Source organism: Mustela lutreola, chromosome 6 (genome assembly GCF_030435805.1).
Source record: "Mustela lutreola isolate mMusLut2 chromosome 6, mMusLut2.pri, whole genome shotgun sequence".
NCBI lineage: Eukaryota > Metazoa > Chordata > Mammalia > Carnivora > Mustelidae > Mustela > Mustela lutreola.
In genome coordinates, this window is record NC_081295.1 from 152,687,546 (window position 1) to 152,706,982 (window position 19,437).

Consider the following 19,437-nt stretch of genomic DNA (forward strand, 5'->3'; position numbering starts at 1 on the left):
TCCCATAAATAGGCCAAATTATCAGTCAACATTGGCGCTATAAGAAAAAAGAAATTCCTTGACAGACACTAGTTCTGATAGCTCTCATTCCATTCTTTTCTATACCTTCGGCTTCATCTCCTGGGATGTTCTTCCCTTTCTCCCACCTTCTTTGGCCATATCTGCAGGAAACGCTAGAGAATATGTCGTCTTGGGTATGGAGCAGATTCATCAGTGTAAGAACTCATGGGAAATTCTGGAGCCACAAAAATTGTTTTAATCTTTTTTCTTAATCCAATTTGGTGTTACCTCTGCCAGACAATCTGTCAGACTTTTACTGGGGTCCAAACAGCTTCCAGAATTTTTTTCTTTTTTGAGACATACTTTCTGTAGATTTATTTTGAGTTTATTGTCTTCTAGGTGACCCACACATATATTCTCTGTATTCTGAGCATTTTCGTCTTAACTAAAAGATTTTCTATGGGCTATCTTAAAACACCTCCCATGTTTAAGCAAGTTGGTGATGACCATACCCAAGACTTGAGATATAGAAGAGATATACCTTGAGATATACAATGTACTGTTGCTCAAGTATTTGTCAGTATTTTCTTTTACTAGCTATAGATGAAAAAAATAATTTCATCTTTCAACTCTGTTAGAACTGGAGTTTCTGGATTCTCTATAGCCTCTATAGTTTCTTCCAACTTCTTTTGAGGTCCTTTTTCATGTTGCTACCTTGTCAATGTCAACTAATAATAAAATCCAGGCACCCTAGCAAAATCTTTGCTTTGCAATCTCTTTGCCTGAAGCCACGAGTTCAATGGATTGTTGAGCTGACTTCTATGCTATCACAGAAGATATTTTAAATCAATACCAAGCTACAAGTATTCCTCATACTCGAATAATATTTTTCTCACGATCTACCCACCTGGCTCCAAGACCAGTAACTCATACTTTATAGTTAATTCATCACTGGACTTCTGGTACCAATTTGTCTGGTCCAGATTTTTATATTTTTTGTTTTTGCTTCAATAGCAATGACCCTATGATCTCATTAATTTAGAATAACAAACGTTCATTTCTTGGTCTCATTACATTTTGTCAGCTGGCAGATCCGTAGCCACCGGTCTGCTCTGCATGTCTTCACATTCTGACATGCATACGGAGGGAACAACCTGTATATTTTCTGTCTCCATTTCAGCTCTGTTATATACATTCTTTCTACACTTCTTATGATGGGGAGAAAGAACAACAGGGCTTTCAGAAGCAGCCAATGTGTCTTCCAGCTTTTGCTTATATGTAGCTATACATTTTGTCATCTCTTGTATCTTTGGCCAAAGCCAGTCACCTGGAGAAGTCTTATAATGGTACAGGGAAATGTAACCCATGTACAGGGCGCTGCAGTTTTTATAGTAATGGATGGGGATGTAATATTCTTTTATAATGAAGAATGGAGCAAATAATAAAGGGCAAAATATACCAAAGACACAAAGGCCAATTGTTTTTAAGAAGCTTGACCAATCTGGTGGAATAATTTTCTGAGATGTCCATATGCCTGTATTTCCTGCCAGACAGACTACCTAAAAGACTAGAATCCTAGTTAAAATAAGAAGAGGCATGCCACACACTTTGGAAAACAGTGTGGAGATTCCTCAAGAAATTAAAAATAGAGCTTCCCTATGACCCTGCAATTGCACTACTTGGTATTTACCCCAAAGATACAGATGTAGTGAAAAGAAGGGCCATCTGTACCCCAATGCTTATAGTAGCAATGGCCACAGTCACCAAACTGTGGAAAGAACCAAGATGCCCTTCAGTGGACGAACGGATAAGGAAGATGTGGTCCATATACACTATGGAGTATTATGCCTCCATCAGAAAGGATGAATACCCAACTTTTGTAGCAACATGGATGGGACTGGAGGAGATTATGCTGAGTGAAATAAGTCAAGCAGAGAGAGTCAATTATCATATGGTTTCACTTATTTGTGGAGCATAACAAATAGCATGGAGGACAAGGGGAGATGGAGAGGAGAAGGGAGTTGGGGGAAATTGGAAGGGGAGGTGAACTATGAGAGACTATGGACTCTGAAAAACAATCTGAGGGGTTTGAAGGGGTGGGGGGGTGGGAGGTTGGGGGAGCCAGGTGGTGGGTATTAGAGAGGGCACGGATTGCATGGAGCACTGGATGCAGTGCAAAAACAATGAATACCGTTACACTGAAAAATAAAAAATAAAAAAATATTAGAACTATTAAAAAAAAAAAAGAGGCAGCCACAGAGCCTTCTTCCTTGGAAGGCAGTTAAATTATCATGATATGCATTGTTAGAGTCTTTACCAGGGTGTTAGTTCTATTTGCATTTTATATTTATTAAGCACCTACCATGTGCCAAGCACAGTGGTAACCCTTTTCCTGACTTTACTTATTTAAACCTCATAAAAGCCCTGAGATGTAACTATTTCTCTTCCAGTTTATAAATGGGAATATTAAAGGACGTAATAGTTCAATTTTCTAAGGTCACAGATGCTGGCTCTTACCCAATATATTTTCTGTCTCATGTAATGCAGAAATTCTGTGTACATTATCATCCATCCTCTCCTTGAACATTGCAGGAAAGGCAACCTACCACTTCCTGAAGCACTCCATTCTAATGTAGGAGAGCTCAAATTACTAGAAAAAAATATTAATGGATCTTTAATCGGTGTCTTCTAATATTTTTTTTATTCCGGTTGGTCCCACTGTCAACTCATTGGCCTCTACATACAGGAAATAATCCAGTGATTCTTCCTTTAAGGAGTAGAAACATCTTTTAAGTTGTATCTATTCTGTTCTAAAAGTCGTTTCTTGAGCAATTCCTTATATGATATGGAGTACAGATTTTAACCATCATGGTTAGCTTTCTCTTGGACTGTCAAAATCTTTTAAGGGTGGCGAAATAGGAACTGGTAAGAATATAATATATACGAACATTTATGTTAAATTTGCAAGCATTCGTGCCTTCTATCAACTGACATATCTCAGAACATGAAAGAATACTTGATATCTCAGAAACTCTGGCTCCTGTCTCCTTCTCTGGCCTGAATTGCTATAATAATGAATCACTATATTCTGCTGAAGGACCCATTCTGTTGCTTTTATGGGGGAATCAATGTCCATCCACAATACTCTTGCAGCATCCTGACCTGAAATCTCCTCTGTCATCACCAAACCTTAAAAAAGGATTGAAGGTGAGCGATGGGTCGCGCTGGGTTGCTTCGGCAAATTTCTGTGCTCACATAGAACATTAATTGTTTTGGTTTAACTTCACGGGCCAAGACAAATAACTGCCTATTTGCATCTGTATTTGTCAAATCCCACAGCCAGTGTAAACCCTCAAGAAACCAACTTCTTGCCATCTCCTCCTAATAACACACACAGCAAAGCTGTTCACTCTGATTATACTCAGAAATGTCCGCTCACTTACTCTTGTACTCAGGCAGTTAGCCGAAGGGCCTCTCACTCAAAAACCCTGAGCCTGGAAGTGAATGTTCAATACCTGTTGTACCATTTCGTCAGTCTCTTCCTAGTTGGTCTTGTGAGTTAAAGAATTTGCCGTCTGAAAAGCCCCTTGTCTGCCCTCTTCTATGTAACAGGTAAGTCAGTAGGCAGACCTATTACCTATTACTTTGCTGATGTTACTCTTCATTTAGAATTGGGTAAATGTCAGTGGGTTAATCATGTTAGGAAAATGGAAGTTTTCCTCTCTATTTCCTGAAATTCTTGAGATTCTGGTGCATTTTTCAACTCAGTTTTGCAGGCTTTTCAATAAGGGAAATAAAGACCAGAGAATCCAGAACTGCATTCTGCCATTTTGTCTTACTTAATTGTGTATTTTGTTGTTGGGTTTCAGGAGCCTGTCTTAAACTTCTTTGGAGAATCAAAGAGCTCTTACATGCTAAAACCTACCTGGAAATCTTGTGAGAGCACAGCTTGCTGGGCCCCCACTCTCAGACTTTCTAATGCAGCAGATTTGGGTTGGGACCCATGAATTTGCATTTCTAGTAAGTTCTCAGGTGATCTGATTTTCCTAGTCAGGGGACCCCACCTTTAGAACCACTGGTGTAGGAAACTTTTTTTAGAGCTGGTGGGGAGAGAGTGCGTTGTAGGGAAGGAGGAGAGGGAGAGAGAAACTCAAGCGGACTCCACGTTGAGCGGGGAGCCCATTTGGGACTTCATCTCATAACCCTGAGTTCATGACCTTATCTAAATGCAAGTTTCAGACGCTTAACCAACTGTACCACCCAGATGCCCTGAGAACATTTTATTTTATTTTTTAAAAGATTTTACTTGTAAGTTTTCTCTACTCCCACCGTGGGGCTGACTCTTAACCCAAGATCAAGAGTCAGATGCTCTACTGACTGAGCTAGCCAAGCACCCTGAGAATATTTTAAATGGATCTGTCTCCTTAAAAATTAAGTCCTCCTCCAGGTACTTGACAGTGGAAATCCTGACCTACTGATTATTGGTCTCCTTGGAGTGTTGTCCCTCAAAGCCAGAACCCTGATTCAGTACAAAACCAACATAATAAATCCCAGCAACAATGAGGTTAGTAGCGTGAGGGTGGTACTAGAGTGAGAGTTATTCAATTGGTCATATGTGGGGCAAAGTCGAACAAGGGACTATTTAGGTAAATAAAGTCATTCTTTATTTAGCCTTTTAAAAATGTATTTTGGGGGCATCTGGGTGGCTCAGTGGGTTAAGCCTCTGCCTTTGGCTCAGGTCATGATCTCAGGGTCCTGGGATTGAGCCCCGCATCGGGCTCTCTGCTCTGCAGGGACCTGCTTCCCTTCCTCTCTCTGCCTGCCTCTCTGCCTACTTGTGATCTGTCTGTCAACTAAATAGATAAAATCTTTTAAAAAAATGTATTTTGGGGGCACCTGGGTGGCTCAGTGGGTTAAAGCCTCTGCCTTCGGCTCAGGTCATGATCTCAGAGTCCTGGGATCGAGCCCCACATCTGGCTCTCTGATCAGGAGGGAGTCTGCTTCCCTTCCTCTCTCTCTGCCTGCCTCTCTGCCTACTTGTGATCTCTGTCTGTCAAATAAATAAATAAAATTTAAAAAATAAAATAAATAAATAAATAAAATCTTAAAAAAAATGTATTTTGATATTTCAATGTCTCTAAGTATCCATCTTCTACTTGATGTATGGAAGAGTGCCATTTGGGCACAGATTTATTCAGAATCTTCCCAGAAGAGTGAATCAGATTTTGAAAATGCCCACAGTGATTATTTTTCTGAGTAAAGGAGGCATTTTATGGCATTTCCTAATAACCAGGAAACAGATGCAAGGACCTGAGTTAAGGTTAATACCTCATTAGCGGCATTAATAATTTGACACCTGTATTGGTAATTAAGAATCTTAAGGCAATACATAGTGCTATGACACCTTAATTCAGGGAACCTTCATTCATTTGAATGCTGGATATTTTTTGATATATTTATTAAATTTTAAATGTCTGGTGTTAAATTATTCAAATTTTATTTGGTTAGGATTCCTAGTGTTCTTTTCTTTTTAATATGTATGCATGTGTGATTGTGTAGCTTTTGAAATGGAATTGGTTCTTAAAAATCTGGTGTGAAAAATCCCTCTTTCAATAAGGAAATACACTTTATAGGTAGTACTACTACATTTGATCTTTCTTCTGCCATCTTATTTTGTGTTTTCTGTTTACCTCCTATTTTGTGGGTTTTTTCTTTTTTTGCTTTTTTTCTGATTCATTTTTGCCTATCATTCAAAAATTGAGGTTTTTTTAAATTGCCCCCCCCCATTATGTCAGTTTAGAAGTTCTTCATTCTCTTTAACTTCTTATAGTGGGCATCTTAAATGTACATGCCTAACAAAATATACACTTAATATAAATTTTTATCTATAGAAGGATCTTCTTTCAAATTTTTATTTAAACTCTAGTTAATGCAGAGTGTGATATTGGTTTCAGGAGTAGATTTCGTCAGTCATCACCTACATGTAACACCCGATGCCTCTCCTTCGTGCCCATCACCCAGTGTTCCCTTCCCCGCTCACCTCGTCCACTTAACCTCTAGCAACCCTCAGTTTGTTCCCTAGAGTTAAGAGTCTTTTATGGTTTGCCTCACTCTCTCTTTTTAATCTTATTTTTCCTTCCCTTTCCCTATGTTCCTCAGTTTGTTTCTTAAATTCCACATATGAGTGAAATCATACGGTATTTGTCTTTCGCTAAGTGATCTTAAGGCACTTTAACTCATTACTCCCCCTTTCTTTTTTTGGTAAATCCAATCTACTTTTTACTCTTCTTTGTGTTTAAATACCTCTTAAAAATTGATCCTTATTAGTAATATTCTTCCTTTTTTTTAAGATTTTTTTTTTTTTTAATTCATTTGAGAGAGAGAGCAGAAGTTGGCACAGAGGCAGAGGGAGAAGGAGAAGCAGACTCCCCACAGAGCTGGGATCTGGACATGGGGCTCGATCGCAGAACCTGGGAATCATGACCTGATCTGAAGGCAGATGCTTAACCATCTGAGCCACCCAGGTGCCCCAAGATTTTTTTTTTTTTTTTTTTTTTTTTTGAGTAATCTCTACACCCATTGTGGGGCTTGAACTCATGTCCCTGAGATCAAGAGTTGTGTTTTCCACCAACTGAGCCAGTGGGCACCCTAGTAATATTACTCTTGTTTATACTAAACGCTTGTTTAGATTTATCCCAGATTTTACTGTTATCTTTACTCTTTAAACTGCCAGACCTTGACAAGGCCTGAGATTCTGCCCTTCCTACCAGCTAACAAAATAACCTTGGGTTTTACCTGTGTCTCCTGGGTCCAAGACACACAACTTTATGACTCATGGCCGTAGAATAGTAGCCACAGTCCTTCAGTATTTTTTCTGATGGTTCCCTTTCTTCTCCTACAGAGACAACTCCCGGATCTCTTGCTGTGTTTTAGGTGTGGGCTGTGGATGGTTTTATTTGTCCTTCTTACTGAACCATGTGATTATTTCATAGTATGTGAGAATAGTGAAATTTAAGAAGTTGCTATTATGTTAAGGGAACTGAAAGTATTTTTTTTTCATATTTTAAGGGAATTTGGGGGTATCTACTTCATCAAAGCTCTCATCATTAGATTTTATCCTCCTTATTATTAATCAAGTGGTGGAAAGTGTGGTGGATATTACTTATGGAAAGGCCTGAAGCAAAATTTTGGAAAATGATCTTAAAAAATTGCTGAGCATGTCATTCCATGTACATTAGAAATGCCTAATAGGAACTTTTGTTTTGCACTTTCATATGTCATGATGGAGTTGAACAAACAGTAGATCAACATCTGAATACCAATTTTAAAATATAGTTTTATCTCCTTTTAGGTGACTGTGGATCCTTTGGACTTGTTTTCCTCACCATGACATGATTTTCTTCTCCTTCTTGCCGTCACTGCTGATTCAACATTTAAAGCATTGCCAGGCAGAATTGTGATCCCCTGAAGGTGTCTTATCCTAATCCCAGAACCTGTGAGTATGTGAAATCACCTGGGGAAAGAGCCTTTGCTGAGGAGACTAAGTTAAGCATTTGAAGGGAGGGAGAGTATCTTGGGAGAATATCCAGCTAAGGGCTGGGCAGTGTAATCACAAAGACCTTTATGACTTCAAGAGGGAGTCAGGAGATGTGATAACAGAAGTAGTTCAGAATTATGTAGTGGAGAAAGACTTGTCTGTATGTTGCTTGCTGGATTTGTAGATGGAAGAGATAGCCAAGGAACACAGGTAGTCTACGGAAGCCTGGAAAATAGGAGAGAAATAGATTGTCCTTAAAAGCCTCCACAAGGAATGAAGTCCCGCTAAGAACTTTTTGTGTGTGTCTAGATGTATTTTCGGTTGAAGTATCCTTGACATATAATATAGCCAAGTAAGACCTGTTTTGTATCACTGATCTCCATAAGTATAATAAACTTGTGTTCTAAGCCATTGCATTTATTTGTTACAGCAGCAATAGGAAACTCATACGCTACTTTAAGAGATTACTGGGATAATTTTAAAAAGGTAATTGATAATGAGAAAGTGCTTTGTAAACTGAAGTATTATAAACGTTAATTATTATTAATAAAATTAAAGTGTGTTCTAACAACTCTAATTAGAAGGATGAGGTCTGTTGCAAACAAACTCTAGATTAGAAATGGGCTAGTGGGTCTTTGCCATTTTCATCAACTTTAATAGGGTTTCTCTCAAAGTGAATTAACAGAACCATTAAAAGCAATCCCTCTGGGACCAATCTGAAATTAATTTTTGAGCTTGATCTCCACAACATTCTTGAAACCATAAATTAAAAGGAAGCAATAATTCTTCTCTGAGTCGTGCATCTGCTTCAGTAAGAGGCCCACTGGTGCAGGGCACAACTGGCCTGGGAATAAAACAACCTTGTCGGGTTGAAAATGCTTAAGTCAGAGAAAAGTCTGTTATATATGTTGTAGCCCATTGTAGTGTAATCCTAATGATCAACTAATTATTTTAAAAAATTTGTAGTCTGCAAATATATTGATGAAACTTTTCTAGCAATACAAGCTCAAGGAAGAACTGATTTTCTCCTGTCTCTCTTACCTGCCGCCTCCCTTCCCTTAACCTCACCCTCTGGTGGTTACCACGAATCAGCCCTCATGAGAAAATATAATGACACCTTTATTGGCAACAAACTCTAAAATAATCTAATTTGTACAAATCACTCGAAATTACCCCTTTTTAGCTAGTGGTTTCCTCCTTTGTGCTCTTGGAAGTTACTTTATATTCAGGAACAATGATATTAGAAATTCCAGACAATCTATGTGTTTGCTTTAAACTATTCATGTATATAGCATTATGTAGAAAAATTATAAATTAAGTAACTAAGATCTACACTATTACTCCAGATTTCTGTCAGATTAAAAAAACAAAACAAAACTGCTGCTTTATCCTCAAAATTACTAATTTGTCCTTGCAGTGATTTTCAAAAGCATTACAATTATTGAAATTAAAACAGATCTGTTGATCATAGACATGACCTTGGTTTCAAACAGACATCAGGAAAGATATGCCTCGGCTGTAGGACACTGTTGGGACACCCACTCTATATTCCACTTTGGATCTTGAGAGAGAAAATGTTCATTTTGAGTCGAGTCCTGCACAAAACGATATTCCTCTTGCAGTCAAACAACAAAAACCTCCCAGAGAACTTGAGCCACAAGACTTGTGGGAATCATCGTCTTCTACAAAAATAGCAAAGCCAAAGTGGTGCTATAGGATGAACAGAAGGTTCTGCCTCCAGGAGTTAAAGAATGCCAGGGCAATATGGGTTTTATTTGGAAGGAATTCTCTTCGGGCTCAAACTTAAGATGGTTGTGTGTGGCGCGCCTTTCAGGAGCACAGATTTGAACAGAACAGAAAACCAACAGAATTTGGGTTTGCTTTGGTGTGTCAGTATTTAGTTTCTTGGACTCTGTTCTAGAGAGCTAAATATGAATTGTCATCCTACCCTTGAAATCCTCGTCCTAAACTGCACTAACTGTTGCAAAACGTAGACTGACACCTGCTAGTTCTAGGTGTTTGACTTACCTATATCCAAGTCCTTCTTTCCAAACTGGGAAAGATTTTTGCATGTTAAAATCATACATTTTCTCAATCAGGCATGTGAAGTAGGGTATTTTGATTTGTAAGTGCTTTAAAAAAATTTTAAGGGGATTTAATTACGTTTTTAAACGAGATTGGTTATTTTGAGAGGAATTTAGTTTATTTAACTTTACTATATCAATCGCTAATCAAAGTTTCCTCCAAAAGTTGGTCTATTTTATATAACACTTATTATATTTATAAATAGATGAGAGGATTTGCACATTGAATTTAAAGCAAAGTCTGTCTCAAGTTTTTGTTTTTGTTTTTACTTTAATACACAAAAATAAAATTTAAAACACAACTCGAAATAGCTTTTTGTATAAATAGGCGCCCTTGGGTAAAATGACTTTGACACCGCTGGCAATTCTCCCAGCTGTGGCATATGTCTTTGAAAATGCCTAATTCCTTCTGCATTGCCAAGGCTTCTCTTTGGATCATTGTTCTGCCTCCAGTGGACATCTTGAGAGTACTTTCTACCATACTTAGGGCACCCAGCTCTCTCCTGCTTGGGTGGTCCTTTGTAATAGACTTCTGAGGCTTTTTACACAGTCGCCCCCTACTGGTCTGTCTGGAAGCTTTCCCAGGTGAACTAAGTCCCTCTTCAGTCCCTCCCTGTCCCACCTCTTCTGTCTTCTTAGTTTCCAAAGACCCCTCTGGCTTTGAAACTCTACTCTTGCTTCTTACTCCCACCACACCCCAGGCATCAACCTACTTTCTTTAGTTTTCTGTCCTTTGGTCTGATTTCATTTCCATCTGTTTTTTTGTTTTGGAGATAGCAGGGGATTTAGATCCCCAGGGAGTAGAGAATGAGATTAAGGAAAGCAAAACAACTACAGAACAAGAAGAATTTAAATCCTTTACTAAGCTAAAAATATTCTTCAACTCTTTTCTGTGAATTGAATTGCATTACAAATAATTCCCTTCTTAGCTGGATATTGACCTATCTTACAAATAAGGGAGCATAAGTACAGACCCCACCAAATAAAAGGGGTGGGGAATGCCATCCTGGAGCATCTAGATAGAGCACTCCTGCCTGGTGTTGTAATAGAGTAAATATGAAGTTTTCTTTAGATTTTACTTCATGTGTCATTTCATCTGTTGTCCAACCCATCCTCCCTCTCAAGATGGTCTCTTGACTAGGCCTGTTTTGTTTTGTTTGTTTGCTTAAATCTTACTGTGGCAAGACACTTCACATGAGATCTACCCTCTTAACGGATTTTTAAGTGTGTAATATACTGTTGACTGTAGACTAGCCTTTTTCTTTTTTAAATTGGAGCAGTTTTAGGTTCATAGCAAATTTAAGGAGATGGTACAGAATTTTTCCTTATGGTTCACCATCTGACTCTTTATTTCAGCTCAGGTCATGATCTCAGGATTGTGAGATTGAGCCCCACCTTGGGTGCCATGCTGGGCATGGAAGCTACTTGAGAGACTCCCTGCTCTCCTTGCCTTAAAAACAAACAAACAAACAAACAAACAAAAAACTTAGAGTATTTCCTTATATCCCACAGTTGTTGACTTGTTACAATTGGTGAACCTATTCTGATGTAGCATAATCATCCAAAACCCATAGTTTTCATTATTGTTCATTGGTGGTAGTGTATGCTCTGTGGGTTTGGATACACGTATAATGACCTGTATCTACCTCTATAGTATATGGAGTAATTTCACCGATCTAAAAACTCCCCAGTACTTACCTAGTCATCCCTCCCTCATCCAGTCCCTGCCGATCACTGATATTTTTAGTGTCTCCATACATTTATTGCTTTTTCCAAAATATCCCATTATTGGAACCATATAATATGTATGTTTCTTTTTCCAATTGGCTTCTTTTCACTTACTATTATACATTAAAGTTCCCTCCATGTCTTTTTATGTTTTTTTAAAGCTTAATAGGATTCTCTTCTTACCAGGTGATTGAGTTCTGAAACCAGCATGCCCTCTTGTACCCGATATGGCCCTATGCCTAAATGCTTTAGGCTCCACTTAACTTTTTAGTTTCCTGGTTTGCCTTTCAATTTCTTCCTGGATCTGGAGTCCTGTCTTGGACCTTGAAATAAGTAGCAGCTTATTTTGGAAAGCTACCTCTTGAGTTGATGGACCATGTATTGGAAAACCCAATAACTATATACTCCACATCTGCCTCTAATAAATTAACCTACTAGGACTGAAAATACATTATCTGCCTGTATGGGTAGGACATAGATTTCTGGTCTTATCCCACCACCTGGACAGTACCTCCTGGATGTAAGTATCAGCCCTGACTGAAACCCAGGATATCTTATCTCCTTGAACTTTATGATTTAATTCCTGACACGTCATGTCACCTGGTTATTTTCCCTCATCTGTAGACCCTTCCTTTCCCTAAGGTCATTACTCTTTCTGGCTGCCCTGCTTGTGCTCCCATTGTGCACAGAGCCCACGTGAGTTATGGCCTTGCACATCCGCAGTTGAATTGTAATTGATGTTCATAGGCCTGTCCCTAAGTCATTATAGGAGCTAAAGGTGCCTTCTAAATCATCAAGGAAAGAATAAATTATGTTCAGTAAAATTTTATTGTTCCCATAATTTAGTCGTTGAAATCTAGCAATCCACATAGGAAATATGGTTAGCTCTATATTAATCAGCTTCATCAACTGTCCACTTTTGAATAGCTTCAAATTTACTGCCTTAGGAAAGATCTAGCTGATTGAATCTCATTCCATATCTGGATATTTGACGTCATGTGCACAGATTTCAGACAGTGGTTGGTGTAACAGGGAGATCATTTCTAGCACATGAACCCTCAGTAGCTTGGCTATTCATGCCAACAGGCTTGTCTCCCTGCTGGTTCTGGCAGCCATACCTTCTGGGTCAATAATTCCTTTTATTCTTTGAAGAGTTGGGTCCCTGGTTCACCACCTCTCTCTCAAACATTGCTTCCTTGATAATTCTTAATAATGACACATCCACATTTTGGCATCCAGAAGTTCTCTGTCAGTAGCCCACCTTTTACCATGCACTTGGTGCAGGTAAGTGGAGCTGTGGAGCTGGCGAGAGGAGAGTCATTGCTGAACTGGTGCCCTGAAGAGCCCATGAGCCATCCCCATTTTATTGATTCGCCTTTGGTAGGAAAGCGAAGATCCTTTCAGTAACTAAAGATACCACATGTTGAGATGCAGAGCCAAAAATGGAACGTTGTCTGCTCTATGTCCCTCAATGGAGATAGCAGAGGTAGAGAGTCTTGAGTCCCATGTTGTGTGATTAGAAATTTGGGAGTATGGGGCGCCTGGGTGGCTCAGTGGGTTAAGCCTCTGCCTTCGGCTCAGGTCATGATCTCAGGGTCCTGGGATTGAGTTCCGCATCGGGCTCTCTGCTCGGCAGGGAGCCTGCTTCCTCCTCTCTCTCTCTCTCTCTCTTTCTCTCTCTCTGCCTGCCTCTCTGCCTACTTGTGATCTCTCTCTGCCAAGTAAGTAAATAAAATCTTAAAAAAAAGAAAGAAAGAAAGAAAGAAATTTGGGAGTATGTTTGCTACCCCTGAAACATGGGGATTATTTGTGACTGTAGTGTAGCATTCCCTGTCCAGGTAGGTAATCCTTTCAATACCCCAAACTCAAGTCTTTGACCTTTTTTCATCCTACAGTCTTCACATTCATCTTACCTCAGCCACGTATATCCTGGCCTACATGGTGCTTACCGCCAATAACCGAACGTTTTGCATAGATTAAATTTTGAGTATCCTGATCTTCAAATATGATCACCTGTGTTTCCAGCCTGCTTTTGCTGATGTCCCAACTCCACGAATTCTTCCCAACCTTAGTATTTGTTACTCCCTAATCCGCCTTATATTCTTTTCTTCTTTACCCAGTTTACATTGCTTAATCCACCAATTTGACCATTCCTGTGCACATAACTATATCTACTTTGCCCTCTCTCCTTTCATGGCATAACCTCAACCTAGGTTAAATGACTTTAAAAAAATTAATTTCAGTTTTATGTTAAGTTCAGGTGTGCACTCTAATGATTCAGTAATTCTACACATTACTCTGTGCTCATCATTATAGGTACACTCCTAATCCCCTTCATCTAGTTCACCCATACCATCAGTTTATTCTCTATAGTTAAGAGTCTAGTTTTTTTGGTCTCTCTTTTCTTTTTAAATTCCACATACAGGTGAAATCATATGGTATTTCTCTTTCTCTGACTTATCTAACTCAATATTATACTCTCTAGATCTATCCATGTTGTTGCAAATGGCAAGATTACATTTTTTTTTTGGCTGAGTAAAAGTCCATTGTGTATTTTTATCAATTCTTCTTTATCCATTCATCTATCAGTGGAAACTTGGGCTGCTTCCATAGTTTGACTATCGTAAATAATGCTGCAATAAAACATAGGGCTACACATATTCCTTCGAGTTAATGTTTCATATTTTTTGGGGAAAATACCTAGTCATGTGATTACTATATCATAGGGTATTTCTATTTTTACCTTTTGAGGAACCTCCATACTGTTTTTCAGAGTGGTTGCACCACTCTTGAATTCCCACCGATAATGCAGGAGGCTACCTTTTTCTCCACATCCTCACCAACTGTTGTTTCCTATGTTTGTGGTTTCAGCCATTCTGACAGATGTGAGGAAAGGTCTCATTGTAGTTTCCATTTGTATTGCCCTGGTGAGGAGTAATGATGAGTAATATTGAGCAACTTTTCATGTGTCTTTAGCCCATCTGGAAATTGTCATTGGAGAAATAATTATTCATGTCTTCACTCCTTTTTAAATTGGATTATTTGTTTTTTGGGTGGCGATTTATATAATTTCTTTATATATTCTGGATACTAACCCTTTAGCAGATACGCCATTTGCAAATATCTTCTCCCATTCCGTAGGCTGCCTTTCGGTTTTGTTGATTGCTTTCTTTGCTGTACACAAGCATTTTGTTTTGATATAGTTTCAGTTGTTTATTTTTGCTTTTATTCCCTTGCCTCAGGGGACATATCTAGAAAGAAGTTTCTGTGGCCAATGTCAAAGAGGTTACTGCCTATGTTCTCTCTAAGACTTTTATAGTTTCAAGTCTCACATTTACTACATGGTAACTGAACTCTAAGGTAGTGGTCCAGTTTCGTATTTTACATGCAGCTGTCCAGTTTTCCCAGCAGTATTTGTTGAAAAGACATTTTTCCATTGCATATTCTTTCCTGCTTTAAGATCAATTGACCCAATCATTCTGTGTTCACTTCTGGCCTCTCTCTTCTGTTCCATTGATCTATGTCTATTTTTGAGCCAGTACCATACTGTTTTCATTATTTCATCTTTGTAGTATATCTTGAAATCTGAGATTGTGACACCTCTAGCTTTGTTCTTCTTTTTCTAAATTGCTTTTGCTCTTTCTGGTCATTTGCGTTTTCATACAGATTTTAAGATGATTTATTTTAGCTCTATGAAAAATGGTGTTGGCATTTTGATAGGGATTGTATTAAGTCTGTAGATTCCTTTGGGTGTTTATTCTTTTATTCCCAAATTCCTTTGGGTTTCAAAAATGTTCTTCCAACTTATGAGCATGGAATTTATTTCCATTTTGTTTATGTTGTCTTCAATCTCTTTCATCAGTGTTTTTTATTTTTCAGAGGACAGGTCTCTCACCTCTTTGGTTATGTTTCTTCCTACGTATTTTATTCCTTTTGGTGTAATTGTAATTGGGATTGTTTTCTTAATTTCTCTTTCTGCTACCTCATTATTAGTGTATAGAAATGCATTGGATTTCTGTATATTTATTTTGTATTCTGCAAACTTCCTGAATTATCAATATTAGTAGTTTCTTGTTGGGGCCTTCAAGTTTTCTATCTATAGTATCTTGTCAACTGCAAATAGTGAAAGTTTTACCACTTCCTTAGCAATCTGGATACCTTTTATTTCTTTTTCTTGTCTGACTATTATGGGTAGGACTATATTAAATAGAAGTGGGAAGAGTAGGCATCCTTATCTTACTCCTGATCTTAGAGGAAAAACTCTTGTTTTTCCATTGAGGATGATGTTATCTGCGGCTTTTTCATAGAAGACCTTTATTATGTCAATGTTCTCGGAACTAAACTTACCTTGTTGAATGTTTTTATCATGAATGGATGTTATGCTTTGTCTGATGCTTTTTTGGGCATCTATTGATATGATCATATGGTTTTTATCCTTTCTCTTGTTGATGTGATATATCACATTGATTAGTTTGCCAATATTGAACCACTCCTGCATCTCAGGAATAAATCCCATTTGATTGTGGTGAATATTTTTTTAATGCATTGTTGGATTCAGTTTGTTAATATTTTGTTCAAGTTTTGCATCTGTGTTCATCAGAGATATTGGCCTGTAGTTCACTTTTTTTTTTTTTTTTTTTTTTTGTAGTGTCTTTATCTGGTTTTAGTATCAGGATACTCCTGGCTTCTTAGAATGAATTTGGAAGCTATCCTTTCTCTTTTATTTTTTTGAATGGTTTGAGAAGAGTGGTACCAATCTACCTGCTCTGTCCTTCTATTCTGCTCTTCTACCTGCTACTTCAGAAGAACTGTCTTTGCTCCGAAGGATATTCCCATTCATTGTGCACTGGATCCCTTTCTTTATGCTTAGTCAGAGTTATTCATCTGCAATTCTCTTTCTTTTTTTCCTGTTTTATAAATTTCCCCTTCTTTACTAAATCCTCCCATCAGCCTTAAAACATACTCTGATATCACTTAGCCTGATTTAAAGACAGAAAAACTTTATATAACCGTACACATTCCTGCGACTCCCTCACCACTCCTCTGCTGTTTTTGAGAGCTCATCTCTTGGTGGGTGGTCTCCATGTCTTCTCCTCCCATTTCATCCTAAACTCCCTCCAATTAATCTTTTGTAGATATCATTGCAATGTATTAGTTCTTATCAAGATCTCCTCCAGATTCCGCATGACTAAGTGAGATCCAATTCTCCGTTTTCATCATACACTATCATTTGACATAATTGACCACTTCATCCACATTGAAATGATCTCTTCACTTGGATTCCATGACCTCATTCTCTCACTTCCTTTTACCTCACTGTCATTTCCTTCTCCTTTTCTCTTTTCATCATCTTGATCCTGTGTCATATTGGCTTGACATGAGGCTCAATTTTCATGCCTTTTATCTTCTTTTATCTTCCTTGACTTCCCCCATCTCTTTTGATTCTATAGTTTTAATTAATATTTATCTCTCCTCCAGACTTGTTATTCAAACTCCAGAGAAGGTGCATGATTATGGAAAAACTCAATGTTTTTGAGTTTTTCCATAGCCAAGAGAACACCAAGTTCTGCTGGATTTTATTTTTGATTACGATTTTATAAGCTGACATGCAGGGAGACAAGTTTTATCATGTAAGCTATAAAATGAATTCCTAAAATATTTTACTAATTCTACTTGAGTTTTTAAATCATTTGAATATTCTGACAGATGAGGAGAAGCCAATTATACTCATAATTAATTCCAACAGCATTAAGATTGAACTTCGGTGAATTTGTTTCATTGCTTCCATGAGAGAGTAACATCAAGTTAACTTTTTCTGGTAGTACTTTATATGCTAGCTGACTTTTCATTTTTCTGTCTGAATGGAGATATGGTCTTCACTCTTATTTCTCTTTCTTACCAAACTTTCCTCACAGCTCTAGGGGAATGTACACAAAGAGTGTAAAATACATGAGTCGGTAGCTTTGAGACAGATTACAATGAGGTAATTAAATTGCTATTTATGAAATAAAGGCAATATACAGTACATTGGGTTTAAAACTTGGTTTCCTGAATATAAATGTTGATCCTTTTATGTTTGCTCCTACTCTCCAATGATATTTTAAACTTTATGTATTGACTCCTCATGGAAAAATTTGTGTAAACAGAGAAAAATCTTTCAAAATTATAACAACCCTGAAAATGAGGAGTTCTGGCCAATAGTTACCCAGGATCTTGGTGATATTTGTACCAGCCACGTTTGAATAGGGCTTTTGTAATAGGCATAATAGGAAGAACATTAGACTGGAAATCATGGTACCTCCCACCAAGTAGTGGTTTTCCATGAATCACTTCTCTCTGGGTTTAGTTGCATCACCTGAAAACTAATGAGATTGGACTTAGTGGTTTATTAAAGTTCATTTAGGGACTTACATTTGATGACCTATTTGGTTTTTGTATTTTCTGTTGTTGTTGGTTTTTTTCCCCATATCTTTAGGAAGATTGAAGAGATTGAAGGGAGCCTTTCTTTGTGTGTGTGTGTGAGAGAGAGAGAGGGAAATTTTGCAGGCTCTTACATGTGATTTCCTCTACTTCTGGTAAAAAACAAATCCCATTTTAATGTTCCTTGAAGGGGAGCCCATGTTTTCTCTGTCTAGTATCCTTTTCATTTTACAAAGGCGTGCAACTCTTTCTTTTGAAAATTGCTCATTCTCCTTCTCCAGCCATGCGGTTCTTTTGATTCTTCCATGTTCTTGAAAAATTCCTTTCCTCTTTCATGATTATGAAATCAACCTGCTCCAGCCCTAGACAACTTTTCTCCTGATCATGCCTGACTGGTTGCAGAATCAGGCATGTGACTAAACTGCGGCACCAAAATTTTTCCTATAATTGTTCAAGCTAGAGATGAAGGACAAAAAGGCATTTCCTCATATGTGATGAAGCTGGGAAATAGGAAGCAGGTGGCTTCACATTCTATTGTTCCCTGCTATGGAGAGAAAGTTGATCTCAGAGCACAGTGTAATACAATGAGAAGCCAGGGCAGGGATGAGAATGCTGGCCTTAGGTGGTATTTGAGTCTCTGGCCAGCTGAATTACTCTACTTCCTGCAGTTATGTGAGCCTTCCAAACACTCTACTTTTTGCTTAAGTTAGAGTTTAAGGTGCTGTCTGTTGCAACCAAGATTTATTACTGACTTTTAATTTCATAGCCAGGCTGATGTGGAAATTTGTGATAGAAGAAATAGTCATTGTTTCCTTCTTTCTTTTCTCTACCCTCCCACACACCTTTTTAAGCTGTCAAAATAATTGAGGACATATGGGAGGATTCTGCTATAAATTAGTATCAATCACATTCAAACATGGCTTAGTATTGTTCTTGTCCATTCTCCGCCTTTTCTCTCTTCTTCTGGTAATAGACCCTGGCCCCAGGAATGAGGATTTGACTCAAGATGCTATAATTACATTTTTTATGGCACAGTGATTAGTCCAAGATGTGAGCACATAACCCATGCCAGAGCAATGAGTTCCTTTCCCTGGATTTTTTCAAATTAGATCAGATGGCCTCTTAGATTCCTGGGCCACAGAAGTACTATCCGATTGGTCTGATATGTTCATGGCTAGGTTGTCCACACACGGACTAGAAAACTGCATCTGTAGTGGGAGAGAATTAAGCTGATTTGCAAAAAAAGACAAAAATTTTGGAAAGAAAGCGTCTGAATGCTTCAGGTTCCAGTTTCCACCAGCTAGAGGCCCACTGTCACAGTTGTGTTCTTGAGAAGCAGATGCCGAGGTGGGGTTTGGCGTGCTGGATGTTTTTAGGAATTAGTGCCCAAAGATTGTGCACTGGGAAGAGTATCTTTCAGGGGAGAGGTCTCAGCGTTTTCTTCAGTGGAGGGAAGAACGCCAGCTCTTATCAGGGATGTGTGGGTTGCTTCCACAAGTTCCAACGTTTCAGAACACTCTGGAGTTTAAAATTTTGAAGGACTTTTGCCCACATGATCTCATCCCACGTGTCAGTGTCCCAACCGGGTCTTAATCTTCATCTAACACTGCTGTGGATATTTTCTCCGTCTGGAGATTGGTCATTCTGTCTATTAAGCCAGGATCGAAT

At 38.3% G+C, this 19,437-nt stretch overlaps 1 long non-coding RNA gene across 1 annotated transcript in view; it reads left to right on the forward strand.

Annotated features, from left to right (window-relative positions):
• The window catches only part of LOC131834810 (uncharacterized), a 231,162-nt gene that overhangs the window by 93,695 nt on the left and 118,030 nt on the right, over positions 1-19,437 (forward strand). The window contains exon 3 of the long non-coding RNA XR_009354958.1: positions 7,352-7,495. This is a non-coding gene — a long non-coding RNA (uncharacterized LOC131834810). The remainder of the gene's footprint in view (positions 1-7,351; positions 7,496-19,437) is intronic.